This window comes from Falco peregrinus, chromosome 10 (assembly GCF_023634155.1).
Source record: "Falco peregrinus isolate bFalPer1 chromosome 10, bFalPer1.pri, whole genome shotgun sequence".
In the NCBI taxonomy this organism is placed as follows: domain Eukaryota; kingdom Metazoa; phylum Chordata; class Aves; order Falconiformes; family Falconidae; genus Falco; species Falco peregrinus.
This window is the reverse complement of record NC_073730.1, coordinates 13,628,677-13,644,983: the sequence shown is the minus strand read 5'-3', so window position 1 is coordinate 13,644,983 and position 16,307 is coordinate 13,628,677. Positions and strand designations below refer to the sequence as shown.

Sequence of the window (16,307 nt, the reverse complement as noted above, 5' to 3'; positions counted from 1 at the left end):
GAAAGTTTGCTGTATGACTCCTGTGAACCATCATTTTAGTATCATGAGTCATAACAATGTCTTTCACAAGCAAACAGTGAATTATAAACAAACATTACAATTTTGGTCTTCATAGTGAGCAGAAACACTTCAGTTTTCACCTGGAAAACCAGTATGCCCTTGCTAATATAAACATCAGAGAGGCAATGTGTGCCCAATGTGACATACTGCTTAGAGGGGTGAAACTGTCTTTTTCAGCACCTTGATAGCAAGAGAGGTAGGAAATGCTGTAAATAAGTATAGCTTACATTTTCAAATGTAGCTTTAGAGGAGAAAATTACCAAATATTTAATATTTCTAGCAAAATCCATGTGAAAAAAAATCTGGCTGCTTTTCTCTCCTCTCAAAATCTTAATCCAGTTTGAGGACACTGGAGATAGTGCCTCAGAACTGAACTATCTTTTTCAAATATCTGGCTATACCATATCTGGAATTTTATTTCCTACCTTTTATCCTGAGATGAGTAAAGCATATTAGAGTTATATTTTTTGAGTCATATTTGAATCACTCAGTACTTCCAAAATATCGCCTAGAGAAATGATTCAAGAACACAATGAAATACCTATTCTTTTCAGGCACTTCTAAATATAAGGAGGGTGATGATTGCTGGTGGGCTTAAAATATTTAGTATTTGAAATCTAGTAAAATTATCATAGCTATCCTTTCATTAGTTGAAGCCTAATAAAATCTGCATGTTGCAGGCAAGGTGCTTTTCCTGTTAAGGGGTGTGACTTGCTATTCTGCTGCTTAAGAGGTGTAATGCAGAAATCATTATGACTATACAGCTCTTTTCTGTATTTTATAGCTGCCTGTCCTGACCAAGCAAAAATTCTGTTTTTCTCTTGCATTACTGTGTTCCTAGCCAAGGTTCAGATCTCCTGCTTTTAAAAGGCACCAAGATGTTAAACCATAAAAGTAAAAACTATTAACATGAAACTAGAAAAATAATGGATACATCTTAGCCAATTTGTCAATGTGCTGGTGGTGTTAAGGCAATTAAGTAGCAATAAGAAAGCATTAAGGTCCATCATTGTTAGCCTTGGAAATCAGTTTTATAACTAGAATAAAATGATTTAAAATCTATATAAAATGAGATGGCTTGACAGAAATTGGAAGAGGCTGAAGAAAATATTGCAGAGGTCTAAAGCGGGAAGTATAAGAAATGGCATTTCACACATACTTTTGTACTGACTTTTTGCTTTCGATGGACTAGCAAATTATTGTTTATTTGTTTTCTTATGATTATAACACTTAGTCAATCTGTCACAAATAAGGAGAAAAGTGATTCCAGATGGGACCCACCTAAGTGAATGCTTAGGGAAAACATTTGTCTTTTTTTGGGCCAGATGGGATGCCATAGGGCTATTTGCAAGAATTAGGTGTTTTTTTTCTTGAATGTAACTTACAATGTGGAAAAAAAAAAAAAGGTGAAAATATTTCCTCTAGCTTGAAAACATGGTTGGTGCTGGGAAACACCTGCTGCCTGTGTTCTTATTTCTCATAAGCTTTCTTTCAGTCAAAGGGGAAGGAAAGGGTCAAAGAAGCAAGGAAAGCAGAAATATTAATGCTTAAGTTTAGCAGTGCATAGTCATTAATAACAAGAAAACTTGTCTAAGGGATAAAGAAGTAATGAGATAATTTAAAAGATGCTGGGCTTTGTCAACAGAAATAAAACCCAATAAACCAATCATTAGCTTGTTGCAGCTTCTCATCTATTTTAGACTGTTTAGGAAACAATCTAGAATCTGCAAATCTTAAATCTGATGCACAGGATGACTATTTGAGGTTGAAGACTGTTAATAATACTTTTCTAAATTATCTCCATCAGGAGCTTTTTTCTTTTACTGTCACATGCACGTTCTACAGATAATACAGGCCATTTCCTGAAGGGCACTTCAACAAAACCCAGCTTGAATCTATACCATGTTTTCCTGGCAGAATTTAAGTAGATTTTTAAAATAAAGTGCTAAATTTTAGCTCTGGAGTAACTTAATTAAATGACAGTCACTCTGCAAGTGATTTTTCCTCATTATAATCAAATAATCAAAATCAGTTTAAAGGCAAAGCATGACTTGTGTGATTTTTCAGAAGAGGTATTTCAAAATTCTTTTGGTTCAGATAGATTACATTTGCTCACATTGTTAAGCTCTGCACTGAACTGTGAGGTTTTTGATTTATTGTTCAGTGAACTGATGCTTATTAGTAATTTCATGGGTTAAAGGGAAACTCAGTAGCTAAAGTTAGTGACGTGCACGTTTTTTCATATGTACCATGATGAATTAAAAAATATTCTGATGAATTAAAAATATGAAACTTATCACTGGAGATTTTGTTGAAAGACTTTGATAGGAAAAGAAACATTTCGGAATGTTTCCTTTTAATCATTTGTTAGTATGTGAAAAAGACCAGTCCCTAGGTTGCAAGTGACTTTTTGATTCACAGAAAGCTTGTCAATCAAGTCACTTTACATAAATTCAATGGTTTATTCATAAGATGAATGGATATTTTGGGCAGAACAATAAATTCTCATTTCAAAGTGTTTAGAATAAATACCAGCTTAGATACTTAAATTCTTTCGAGAAATTGATACAGACTTGAAATATACTTATTTTGTTGTTTAACCTGATACTGAATATAGACATATTCTAAAAGCAAAACAGCCTATGGGGATGATCTAGAGTCTGGGAAAGCAGACTACAAAACCACACTTAACAGAGGACATTCAAGCAATCTTGTTTTATTCTGAAATCTAACTGAATGTTTTGCTGCTGCCAGTCTTTCATGTTTATTTACTGTTAAGGTACATGTCTGAGCAGCACAGAAGTGGTCTGCAGTTCTTGTGTGGTTTTGATTCTTCAGAACTCATGGTTATAGTTTCTTAAGCAAAAGAAAATTTGGGCAATTTATATTAGCAAACCATTTTCTCTAACTCCATCAGGTGGTTTAATAAATGACATGACCTAGTCCTAAAAATTTTACATGGCTTATGTAAATACATGGATGTAGAACACTCCCTTAATAGGTATTAGTTTTTTGTGCTACAGTTTGATTTCTGTGTTTAGAGCAACTGAATTCAGAATCAGATTCCCAGATATGGACCTCTTTCCAGACTGAACTCTGGCTCCAAACTTTCCATCTTTCTTTCATATACTTCCCTAGGAGTTGTACCTTGAGGGTATTTACAGTAAGAAATTGAGGTATCAGACTGCAGACTTCGATTTGCTAAGGTTCAAGTCTTCCTAGTATGGACTTTCCTAGTAGTTCTTTGACGGCACGACTAATTGCCTATAAATAAATTTTGGGCTGTTCAATATGTTTAGAACAGATAGCAGCACACCAAGTAGTACCCAAGCACTGTTCCTTGATGACTTTCATTCCTGCTGTGAATTCCCACATATATGGGAAATGTCATGGCTATAAACCCCTTGAGCTGATCAGCAGTCCCAGAGACAAACAATATACTGGATTTGTAAATATTTACTTTCAAAGTGTAACAAAGTATCATATATAAATGAGCTCATCTGTTGATGCTACCCATTCTCAATGCATGTTGTTAACTTGAAACATACAGGAAATTGAATGGAGGTAATGGTCAGGCCCAGGCAAACTGCTTCAAGTGGTTTAAAATAACAATGGCCTGAGCATGAGTACAGAAGAAAGTATGTGACTCCTGCAGCCTTGCACAGAGTACTCTGAAGCCTGAAATGTGTGATCATAGACAGTTCTACCCTGAACACATCAGAGCAAGGAGGCAGAGCGAAGGAGACGGGAAAAAACTGGTTTACATAGAAAATAAGAAACTTCAGCTTTTACCTCAGTTGCATTGTACTCTAGAGATAAAGCTGGAAAGCTAAGGTTGAATGTATAGAGGTTACAAATACTGTTTAGATATAAATGCCATTTATTGTTTTTACTCTTTTGTCTTTGCATTTTGGGCCTTGGTGGAATTAGTGTTTATTTCAGAAGATACTGTTCATGTGTTGCTGCAAGTTTACGCTGTCCTGGACTTGGCAAGGGTGCTAGAATCTAATGAAACCAGTATAAGAATGAAGGTTGGAAATCAGGATGCACACCAAGAATGGTAACATCTCTTGCTTCGACTCCGATGTGAGGTATTAGAAGTCAGATGCATTAAGGAGGAAGCAAATGGAATCTAGTCCAGCTTGCTTGGCCGTCAAAATAATGTAATTATAATAGCTCTTTAGTGGGGTGGAAATATCCAATTTCCCCAAAGACCAATCTGGCTTAGCAATGCAGACTTTCTGACTTCATATTCTAATGCTTGCTTCACAAGATGCCTCATTTCTCCTTCTGTAATGGATTGGAAACAACATTGTTTCAGAGCACAAAATGCAAGTACTGCTCCATTAGGCAAAACAATTCTCTAGGAACTTACCAAATAGAAAAATAGAGCAAACTAGCCCTACAGTCTATAAGTGAAAAATGTCAGATTTTAAATATTAGATATCTGTAGAGAAGATAATCAAACATACTACCCATCACTGAGACAATCTGGAGAAAATAGTGTGGCTGAGATGACTGTACAGACCCTTTAACAATGAAATAGAAACTGAAAAGGCTGACAGTTTGGAATTTCAGTATCTTAGAAAAGCGCTGCTGAAGAAGAATGTGGTTTATCAGATGCTAAAGGACAGATGATAAATTCCATACCACTTAAAGCCATTACTTATGCCAAAGGCATATGAACTGCAATGTAGCTATAACATAGTATACCGTTTTATGCATTATGAATATAGCCACTAGGATAAAAAGCCTTCCAGTATTCTATACAGACAGTTAAGTTACAGCACAAACTCAGTCTTTAGTAATTATGAAGAATCTAAGGCAATTCACAACCTATACTCATACTGTAATATAAGCCTTCTGGACTGGGAAAGAGTTGTCTGCAATCTGTTGTAAAAGAGGAAAAAAAGCAAAAATACTAATTAGGCTAATATTTACAAGATTACACGAGAAAGTAGGGAAGAAGAAGGAAAATAGAATTCTATAAATAAAAAGAACAGATTAAACCAGAAGGAGATGTATGCAGTAACAGAATAACCTGAGAATTGGCAGATGATTCTGTCTCTCTCAGACTAGAGGCGGTCAAGGTAAAGAAACAAGAGAGGCAGTGGGTGTTCGGGTTTACAACAATCTGTCAGTCTGGAACACTGTTATGGAAAGCTGAAAGAGGTAATATTCTTTATTCCTTAATCTATGGTGACTCTTTTTAATATTTCCTCAGTCTGGTATGGTGTTCCTACTAGTTAATATGCTAACAATCTACCAAAAGAAAACTACTGTAGCTGACAATTGAGCTCTTTCACAGGGAGAATGAAATAGAAGAGTAAGAACTTAAGGTTGACATAATACTAGAGAACAGATGCTTTCTGGTTTGTTAGGATGCTTTGGGACTCTAGCTCTCCTGCACTGGCTGAGAAAGGATGTCTCAGCATGAAGAGATCTCAGGGTTACATGACTGCCTTGCTCACTGTCTTCCTGGACCTCTGAGACAATCACCTGTTGCCACCATTGGCTTCAGTCAGCTCTGATTTGTGTTATGATGTGCAGGTTCTCCTGGCAACATCGAGGCTGCAGTAATGTGGGTGATTTATGATCATGGTAGTGCTTCTCTTCTGGTCTTTTACTGGATACATGTCAGCAGTTCCTGAAAAGCGAATGAATAATTTTTAGGAAATGCAGCAGAAACATCAGGCTGTAGTACTGAGATATAGGTCTAAAGGAAAAGGATTGGTGTGTTACTATTTCTTCTGAGTTCCTTATCAATAGTAAAGGAGTGTATATATATCACTAAAAAATCTTGTATACAGTGGTGCTTTTTGATGTTTTCTATTCCATGCATGAATTAATCACACTACTGAAGTCTGATTTAGTTTTACTGAGATACAAAGGAATGCACATTTAATTAAAAATTTCTCTGACTAGCACCTAGTCAAAGATGTTTCATTCCAATCAACAATTGGAGGGAATTTCCTGCTAGAAGTTGACTATTTAATCAATGAAATGATGAACGAAACCCTCTTATTTCACCTTATGGAACCACTGATTGTTATTTCAGGACCTGTTTTTTTACTGCTTATGACACAGATTTGTAGATATCCTGTAATTAAAGGAGTATGCACAAGAATGTGAATGTGGGATCTGCCTCTGCTTTTGAAGTAAAACCTAAGTTACTTGTTGCTCACAGGAATTGAAAAGAATGCTTAGAATTGAGGAAACTACTGTAGCTTTTTAAAGAGTCTTGTAAAATATAACATGAATTTCTAAAAATGTGTAATTTCTATCAATTAGTGCATTGGAACTTGAAACATTACATGATCAAACATCATTGACTTCCAAGATACTTAATTGTGTGTCAGTGTGTTTGTGAAATAGAAGCACTGACGTAAACCTTTCCTGGCAAATGTGTCCTGTCCTGTGCAAAACAGAAGTGCACTTCCAGAGGACAGCAACAGCCACACTTTCTGACCAAGACCTGCCACAGTGCTGTAGGAGGAAAGATGCATCAGTGAGAATGGCTGAGGTTGTTTTAATGCAAGTAACATCCTATCAGTTGAAGTATAAGTACTCTAAGAATTTTTTCTGGGAAAAAGAAGGGAAGTTACTGCTTTGTACTATGTTTTTTAAGAAATACAGTACAAGCTAACATCTTTTGTGAGTGAGGCAACACTAACAAAGAAATTAACAAACTGGAAGTGACATAAAAGGCTAAAGGGAGCATAAGGCATGCCAGTTAAGTTCCCAGTAACATTCTTGAACTACAGGACACATGTAATTTGTGACACTTTTCACAGTACTGACTTGATCGCTTTTTTCTTTTCCCTAGCACACTATTTTGGATCTGCTCAATCCCACCTGCACATTCCATCAGATAGCCCAATATGTAGTGACAAGTTATGAGGGAGAACTCTGTAATGCTTAGATATAATTAATTAAGTGATTTTGAAGACTTTAGGACAAAAGGGAAGAGATGCACGGCCTGAAGTCTTTGTTAGTTTTAAGGCAAATTTATTCATTTCCCACTTAAGTAAAAGGTTTTATGACATCCTCTGTGAGCATAAAGCACTCAAAAGTAATTAATTCCAACTGTACTTCTAGGATGATGCAGGGCTGAGAGTTTATGATGCAAGTATGTTAAATTGTTCAGTTTTGGAAGAATAGATTAAATGTCTTTTTGAGCTTTTGTCTGTAGTTTATTTTCTGTGATTCTATGATAGTTCTGATGAAGGTAGGGAGCACAAGATTTGTTTCTGGGTGGAGGGAGTGAACTGGGAAGGAGAAAGTTTTCTGAAGTACCTGAGACTTTTCCTCTTTTCATATGGGATTAGGGCGAAAACATCCCCCAAAATACTATTAAAATGAGCTGTGTTCTTAGAGAGCAGCAGAATGACATAAAGCAAACTCTTCCGATACAGCTGACAAGAAACTAAGACACAAAAGTCACAAACTATCAACTAGGCTCTGGTCCCCTACAAACAGTCAAACAGAACAACTGTGGCATCTTAGTATATATAAGCTAGCTGTACCTCTTAGCTTCTCCTTAAATCAGTAGTTCATGTGATAAATTTCTAATAATTTTTAAGACAATGGTTCATCCTGTATATCTTTGTGTTTGTATGTGAGCTCAGACTATGAAGTGCAGAGATGGCATAATGAAGGTTACTGGAGCTCTCAAGTTCATGGAAGTTGCATGAATTAGAAATAACTTACTAAAACAGAGGAGGCTAAGCAAAATTAAATCTAAAAATATTTCATGCAGAGTTCATAACAGACTAAATAACACTTCCAGACAGCTGCAATGTAATTTTGCCAAACTGAGATAAAATAAATGCCAAGGAAGTATCAGAGTGAGCAAAGGAAGGGTCCCTCTTGTGTCCCTTTACAAGTATTTTTTCTACATTATTCCTTCAGTAAACAGGGATGGAATAAGAATGGAAAGAGCAAGAAACATTAAAAATCAAACTGAGCTCTGGACCACTCCCTCCCTCCTCCAGTTGATGTAGGAGTATATATTCCTGAAATCTCTTATAATTTGAAGTCAAACACACAAACAACATTGTCTCCCTTATTTTGGTAAACAGTGGAGGCATTATGAACTCGGCATTATATTGTGAAATCAGCTGTGACTGCTGAGGAAAATAAGGAAGAATGAGTCCTGTTCTTTTGTCTTCCCTACAGAGAGCTATACAGAATTTCAGGGCAGGGAGGAATACAAAAACGGATACAGGCTTGCCTCTTCTCTTCCCAAGATAGTCTGCCACTGCGAATGAGCCAGTGTGATAAGAATAGTAAATGCTTATGTTAATAGCAATAATTAACATCTTTGGGAGGAAAGGGGGAAACAATACCTTCTTTGTGCTGTTCATGTAATAGTGAAACAATCTAGTGCTCATTAAGAATTGTATTCCTAGGGAGTAATTTGGTGGTAGATGACCTATATAGTTTCCAAAGGCTTAACCTTATAAAGAGAGGAAGAATGGTCTTAGATCATCTGGAAATGAGTGTACTCTACACACTAGAAAAGCTTGAAGGGACTGGAACGCAATTTTCATTCCAGACAAGGGATCAATTTGTGTCACTTGGCAAATAATTCTACTGCATTTTCAGCTTTTCAGGTTCAGTCAGTGGACTGAAGAGTAGACCAATTTTACAGTGAGGGTTTCCTGATACGCAGGCTGTGGTAACTCCACGGAGGTGGAAGCTGTCACAGCAGTGCAGTTAATCAGCTGTCTCCCAAGTGCCATAGGAGCTCCTCAGAGGGACTCCACAGAACTCCTTCATATGGGTTAATTGTAGGTTATCCAAGCTCATGTTCTTTGTTCAACCAAATTTTAATTCACAGAAAGACATTAAGTATTTAAGTCTGGAACAAGTCTGACTGAATTATTTTCCATTTCGTTGTCTTCCAAATTGCTCCTTAATTTCTCTTTGGTAATAACAATAATTTTAATTTGCACAGAGACATTAATCTAAGGATGTCACAGTATTTTAACATGGTCAGTCCAGCCCAGCAAAAAAGAGTTATTCTAAAATCCTGTTAGCTCCCATACGATGTGAACAATGTGTGTTCTTGTCACGGATATGAAACTACAGTTAAATTCTTAAAACCCTGGAGTGACTGCAATAGAGGTATAACTGCATGTAACATCTTTTGATTGTAGTTGAATACACCTGTGATGAAATCTAGCCACTAAGCTGCAGATTAGGTATAAAAAGCATATCCTATATATGATATAAATATACCTTCTGTATGACTCAGTAGCATGTCTGTATGCTACTTCACAATGTATGGAGAACATATGTGCGTGTATGAGAACATCCCATAAATGCACTTTGTTTCTAGATTACACACAATATGAAACACTAGTATTATCTCAACATTAAACATGGTAAAGGTAATAATATATTAATAATGTGAAGCAATTGTTATGTAAAGGTAAATCCCTAAATTCTTATTCAGTTAGACAGGTTAAGTATTAAGGATTTTGCTCCATATTGTCTGTTCATCAAACATAATCGCTTGCTTGCAAGTCTGCATGGTAAAAGAAATTGTGTTATCTGTCACTGTGTACAGAAACAAAAGATACCAGTTTGGTTTTCACACTCTGCTGTTGCTCTGAAAATTGAGCTGAAAAAAACCCACACGAATTTGAAACTAACATATCTGTGTTTTGTAGATTTCCAGTCCTGGTGTTAGCAAATAAAGAAACAGCATCTGCATGATAACTAGTAGAAAAACAATGATCAAAATCCTTACTGAGTATAAATGATGTTTATCTCCATAGACCTTTCTGTGTATGAAATGTAGCTCTGAGCTTACCTTAGGGTGGTTGTTAGTGGTGACTCTGGGTATTAAATGTCAGTGTATTATGCAAGTTTAGGTGTCTTCTCAAAAAGTACTGAGCTCCATTGTGTCTTTTGATATCTAGGAGTAAACCTGAAGTGACAGTCCTCAGATAGTACCTTGTTTACACCAGTTTAAGGGGTGTCAGAATTTTGTTCTCTACACATTGCTGTTGCTGATTGGATCACGAGATACATAGAATGAAGACACTCAGGGTAATCTATCCTTTACAAAGCATAACGATTCTGTTATCATCTGGGGGCAAAAAAAAATCTTTACACATGCCTGGTTAACTCAAAGCAACCTGTAACAGTGGACGTGCTTGTTGGAGTATGTTGATTTATTTGAATATTAAGGTCTTACCAGAATAAAATACTTATGCAGCAATTTTACTTAGCTAATGATGAACAAAGAGTACATAGTAGCATGACTTTCTTTGTTAAAAAACTTTCAAGCAAAGGAGAAAAGGCAATTGAGAATTCCACTGCACATAAAGCAGTTAGACTTCTCTTTAGCACCTTTTAGAATGGCTCCAGCTCCCAACTCAGCCTGACCTGTCTGAGACCCTCTGGTGACAGAAATGACTCTAAAAAATGTCATCTTATTTCAGCTTAGGATTCCTTCAGTGAGGAGGGGGGAAGGAGGAAAATGGGGGCAAGGATGTTAAATAATGGTGGCCTGATTCTGTCTTATCTCTCTAGCTATTTAGTGCTGTGTGGGTGTCAGTCCCAGGCATAGCCAGTAATTACTGGCCTGGGGATGGCAGGATTGCTCTAGGACTCAGTAACACCACAAAATTATGGCAAAGAATTTAGTTAGGGTCAGATCCTCAACTGCTATAACTCTGCCTGTCTGATTCTGGTAGTGCTCAGGGGCTGCAGCATCTCTGTTAGAAGCAGAGACCAGAGATAAGGTAATTTTATGCTATGCTTGCGCACCATATACTGCCTTGAATGGACAAAGCAAAAGGACTTATCTGAAGGGTTACAAGTTCTGGCATCCTCAATATAATTCTGTTTGGGTCTTCCAAAATATTTTGAGTCCATAGTCATTTAAGCAATATTCTACCTGCATTGATCTGCTGTGTGCCATTGCTCCTCCCCTTAAAGTACAATCACTTTGTCTGGTATTAACCAAGAAATTGACTTCAATTCCCATTCTCGCTTATCTGCAGCTCATATATGGGCTTCTAAAGTTCTCAGCTTCAGAAGTTTCTTTTTGCCTTTCGTGATGCTTTGGAAATGGCAGAGCAAAAATATCTAAGAAATCCAAACTTGGAGAAACTTTCAACAAGGTTGTTTGTGTTTTTTCTTCTTTTTTTTTAAATTTTTTTCCAGGCAGTAAAAGAAAAGAGTACTGAAATACAAAAATAAAATCAATCTTTTCCAGAAGGACTTGATTTGGACTGCAGCATTATTGCATTTTTCTGATAAAATGTCTTTATAACTCTGCAGCATGAATAAATAAAAACTGTAAACCCGTTCTGTAGGACGGATCTTTTGGCATCAGAGGCCTTGATGATATTCTTTGGTCATAAGCCAATCCTTAGTCTTTGCCTCTGTTTCCCTGCTGCAGTGCAGATACTGTTCACAACTACATTGATTCTTGAGCAGAAACATTGTCCTAACACTAACCAGCCAATTAAACTCCAACATGTTCCTTTTCTAGCTGTAGAATAAGGAAATTTCTTGCCTTGAGATTGTGCTATACAAATCCCTTGTGAACCCCATAATAAGTCATCTTGTTTACTCTTTTTAGTCTTTCTTATACGAAAGCTATCAGTTTTTTCTTCTGCCTACTGTTTGATTTTCTCAGAAGAAAAAAATCAAGACAGAAAAGGATGAATTAGCAGTTCCCAGGAGCACAATGAAAGATTTACTTGAATAGCAGAGCTCAAAGCAAATCTATACACGGGATCCATTCATAATTATATATTCATAGTAGCCCTACAGAACCATATTTGTTTCCCAGATAGACAAGAAAACATGGACATTACCTTAAGAAGTTTTAGTAAAATTTTTTGTATTGCTAAAAGGCTGTTAGGCCTCATGAAGTTCTGGAAGGCACCTTCTGGACTATTGTATACTGTATCTGTTACCTGCCAGAAAGGCAACTGTTGGAGCTGGGTGGACTCTTTGCAGAAAATGTAATGTGGTCTTGTCTGACCACAAAGTGACTGATACTAGGCTGATGTCCCCAAGTGTCTTTGGCAAAGGCTGTGGTATTGACCCACCTGAAACCTTGCCTTGAAGTTCTGTTACAGTTCTGTTTCTGAAAGCATCTGGCATTCTAGTTTATATGGATAATTCTAACCAGTCAGGTTAGCATATGTGCTTATTTTTGAAACCTGACAGGGCAAGTATTTCTAAGTGTAAATACTTATCTGAATTTAATAACGTGTATTTCTGAAAATACTTAAGCGCACAACTTTAAAATTGTGTGTATATAAAACCCAAAACGGTCTTGAAAACAAACAAAGTGAAAGTACGGATGATAATGGTTTTTTTTTAATCTTAGTGGAATATCCTGATAATATTTGCTTAAGTCTTAGTACAACATAAGAGAATACTAAGAGTTAGAAATTATATTTTCTGTCTTGATAGTAGCATAGAAGATGTGGTCTCACCTTAGAATAGTATTGAAATTTTCATTTAGGATGACAACTGATATGACAACTTCTCTTTATATGCATTTATCTAGCTATATTTATAGGCCCGACTTGCAAAGTTCTATATGTTTTCAGTGGAAAAATAAGCAAATAAAACTGAAAAATTATTTTAAAATCCAGGCATGTAATCTTCCTCCTTATTCTTTAAAATACATTTAGGTAGTTACATTTATTATTAAAAGGTATGAAAAAATGACTTCAAAATCTAGTAAATGATGCAAGAAACTACAAAACTAGTAGGGAAGAGCTTTTTTCTTTGTTGCAAACTACTTGAGACTGATGGCTAGCTAAAGAGTGATAAAACCTGGGAACAGCTGTAAATTACATTGTATAGGAATCTATTTCGAATATATAGTAGCTTATTCCTTGCTTTGCTTTCCGACATTTCTCACACATACATTGAAAGAAAATCAATCATCTCGTACTCTTCTACACTCCCCTGCCATTGAATAGTACTTAATAGTCTTCTGTATTGTTTCAGTGGCTGATCCCTTTCTTCCCCTTCTTATCTTTGGGTCTATACAACATGTCAGAGATCCCTTGCCTATTTTCCCTATTTTTTTCATAATTGTATGGAATTACTTTTTAGAGAGTACAACAGGAGCCTGGATTTCTCCACCCCTGTGATCAGTAAAACAGATACTGCTTTGTAAGCATTACTTAACTCTGGGTGGTCTTGTTATAAACAACAGGGGCTGAATCTGAGTATGAAGAACTGGGAAAAAACATTGCAGCAGTGAAATGTGTTAAGCTGTATCATACTCTGCTGAGAAGTGCTGAAAGCCCCATTGCATACTTAAAAATAGACTGCACTGTATACTCAATAATAAGGCTAAGCAGATAATTTATCTAAACAATTTAACAAAATTAGCTTCCTCTTTTACTAGAATCAGTCTACAGACAGAGTACTATTTTCAGCAACATTTCTATAAATAGTTCCTGGTATATAGCTATTTTATGAATAATTCACAAACTTGAATGCTAAAATTGGAACTACTTTGGATTGATAAGCCATAAAATATACTGGTATTTCTTAAGTGAGTGGGCAAAATTTGTTATCCTGTACAAATGCAAGTACAAATTATAATCTCATATTAAAAAATCTTTTAAAATATTCACCTAACAGTCTGCTCTGTCATCAATTTTGCATGCTAAAAAAGGAGTACAAACAATTTTAAACCTACATTTGTTTAAAAACTGGAATGACTTTGTGGAAGATACTGTTTCTATTTGTTTGGTGTTTTTTCCCTATCTACTGAGGACAGTGCATTAGGAAAGAAAAGTACTGAATCATTTATCTTTTTCGTCCTCATTTTCTTCATAGGCATCTTTCACTGATGTGTTTGTCCAGTAAGAGGTAATCTTTGATGGGCATAGGCCTGCTGACCTAGTCACAGGTATGGTAACACTAACTCACAACTGATTGATGTTGCAAGTGAGAAATGAACCTAGCTTTGCTGCTGTGGCCATTATGTTTTCTTTGGAGATCTCTTGGTTTTGGTCATCTTGGTGGCAGAGGGGAGATATAAGCCAAAGGGCCTTCTTTAGGAAAACAGCAGTGTATTTTTAATGAAATATATCCCAGTCCCAATCTACTTTGCTACTGTTAGTCTTATTTTTAATATGCTGTTTATTAGGTCACTAGGTAGGTTTATTAGGTAGGTTAGTACCTTTATGAAAGACAAAATAGTCCTCAAGATATTATCATGTTGTTTCAGATATTTCCATTTTCAGTGTTTCCAGGGTGCTCCCAGTAGAATTATTTATTTAAATCTCACATCATATCATTTAGGATTCCTCTTATCTTCCCTTCCTATGCCTATTCTTTCAGCTTCTCAGAGTACCTAGTATATTTTCCACGACGTGTTCACTACTTAGCACATTCTGCTAAGTCCTTATTACTGTCACCCTTCTTCCCATCACAAGCTATCACTGTGTGATTAATTTTGTATTTTATCCTATAAGGACAATATCTCATGCGTTGAGCATTTATAATTTATAAAATAGGCATTGTTCCAAAACATGGAATTTGGAAGAAACAAATTTTTTTGTGCCATGTTACAACTGATATAGCAAAAAAAGTACTTGAATGCATTTATCTGCTCCATTCTGATTTTCTAAGTTGGAGCTATTAGCTCTGGGTACATGCTTTGGCTATGAGCCCGCATAGGGCTAGTTACAGGCATCTAACCAGGTTCCCCCGTGCCTTGCTTTCAGTGGGAGACAAAACCAAAAAGGAGAGCTGCAAAGAAGTCCCAGTGCCCACTGACCCTGACTGAACAGGTTAGGCCTCCAGATGGACCCTAGCATGAATCTACTGGTCCGTTTAGAGGCAGTCTCTGTCACAAAGAGATGTTTCACTTGAGAAAACAGATTTTGTAAGGGAAATCTACCAGAATCTATACCTATTGTGCTGGTTCTCACTTCAGAACCAGTGGTGAAAGAATCTATGAGAAGAAAGGCCCAGTGAAAATGATGATGTGCTCGCCTTAACAAAAGGCAAGAGTACAGGCCAGTAATACACACACACATATATGCAGTTCTTCTTAAGCCTTTATAGCTCTGTGCTACACCTAAGCTGCCTGGTTACAGGAATGTCTGTAGTGCAGCTGGATACATGCCTGTACAATGGTTTGCTGGAAAGGTTTTCCCTTTGCTGTGCCTCAAGGTAAACAGTGCAGGTGGTCTAGCTAGCATGTAGCTTTGAATTGGATTTAGAAGTCACTTTTAAAAGTCAGCAGTGGCATAGCATGTATCCCCAGTTAAGCATTTAAGGGTTTATTCTGAAATTCTTGTTAATTCCAGTGCTATCTTTGGTCTTTCAGCCAGTTACATTTCAAGAAAGTTAAACTTCAAGTAGAGTCTTGCAATGAATAGACACCATGGCACGCACTCACGCTGTGAAATCAGCCTTGTCATTTTGTTGGGCGGGAACTGCCCCAGTATCAATGACCGTAGGTCTGAGCATGCTGGTCCTAATGAAAATGGAAGTGCAAAGCTTTATTGGCTGGAAATGGGAAGGATGCGCTCTGTTCAGTGTAAAGATGTCTCTAACAGGATGTTGCCAATTTTAAAATGCTCTGATTTCAAAGAATAGTTCAGCAGAAAAAGCAGAGACACTGAAATAATATGCCTGATCTCCAAATGTGAATTGTCTGACTGGATATGTATTTTTGAAAATTTAAAATAACCAGATAGATTATTTAAGGTATTTCTTAAGCTTGTGATTAAATTGATGGTGGTAGGTGTGCTGATCATTAGTTCTTCCCACCACAATCAATGCTTTGTTAAAGCAGACTTGTGTTAAAAAATGGCCTCCCCAAACCAACCAATATGTAAAAAAGGGTATCTTTAAGCAGTGGGTTTTTTCTTGTTTGTTTCCTTGCTTCCCCACCCCCTCCACCCCCCCACCCGTCATGAAGCATTTTTGTTAAACTGATACTAATTGGAGTAACTGTCCCAGAATTTGGATATATGCCCTTGGAAGGATAGCTGCAAGCCTTTCCAGTCCAATGAACAAGTCGCTAGATCTGTCTGTTATGGACTTCTAAGTAAAATCAAATATATAGGGTGCATAAAACATAGTCATGTGAACTTTTGTAATCTTGGGATGTTTTCCTTAGGTTAACATTACATTTTGCTTGAAATGCACTTATTTGTAGCTCAGAGGAATCGGTTTGAATTATTATTAAAAATAATAAGAGAAATAACAAAATTCAGTGTATGAAGTGATAT

General features: G+C 36.5%; 1 protein-coding gene and 1 long non-coding RNA gene across 3 annotated transcripts in view; one reads left to right on the top strand and one right to left on the bottom strand.

Moving 5' to 3' along the window:
- Positions 1-16,307, top strand: part of LOC114012120 (uncharacterized) — a 331,272-nt gene that overhangs the window by 177,199 nt on the left and 137,766 nt on the right. The gene's annotated exons all lie outside the window — the stretch shown is intronic.
- The window catches only part of OLFM3 (olfactomedin 3), a 66,020-nt gene that overhangs the window by 34,792 nt on the left and 14,921 nt on the right, over positions 1-16,307 (bottom strand). The window contains exon 2 of one of the 2 annotated variants that reach the window (XM_055815361.1): positions 5,560-5,707. The exons of the other annotated variant lie outside the window; for it this stretch is intronic. The gene's annotated coding sequence lies outside the window, so the exon portion shown is untranslated. The remainder of the gene's footprint in view (positions 1-5,559; positions 5,708-16,307) is intronic. 2 annotated transcript variants of the gene reach the window in all.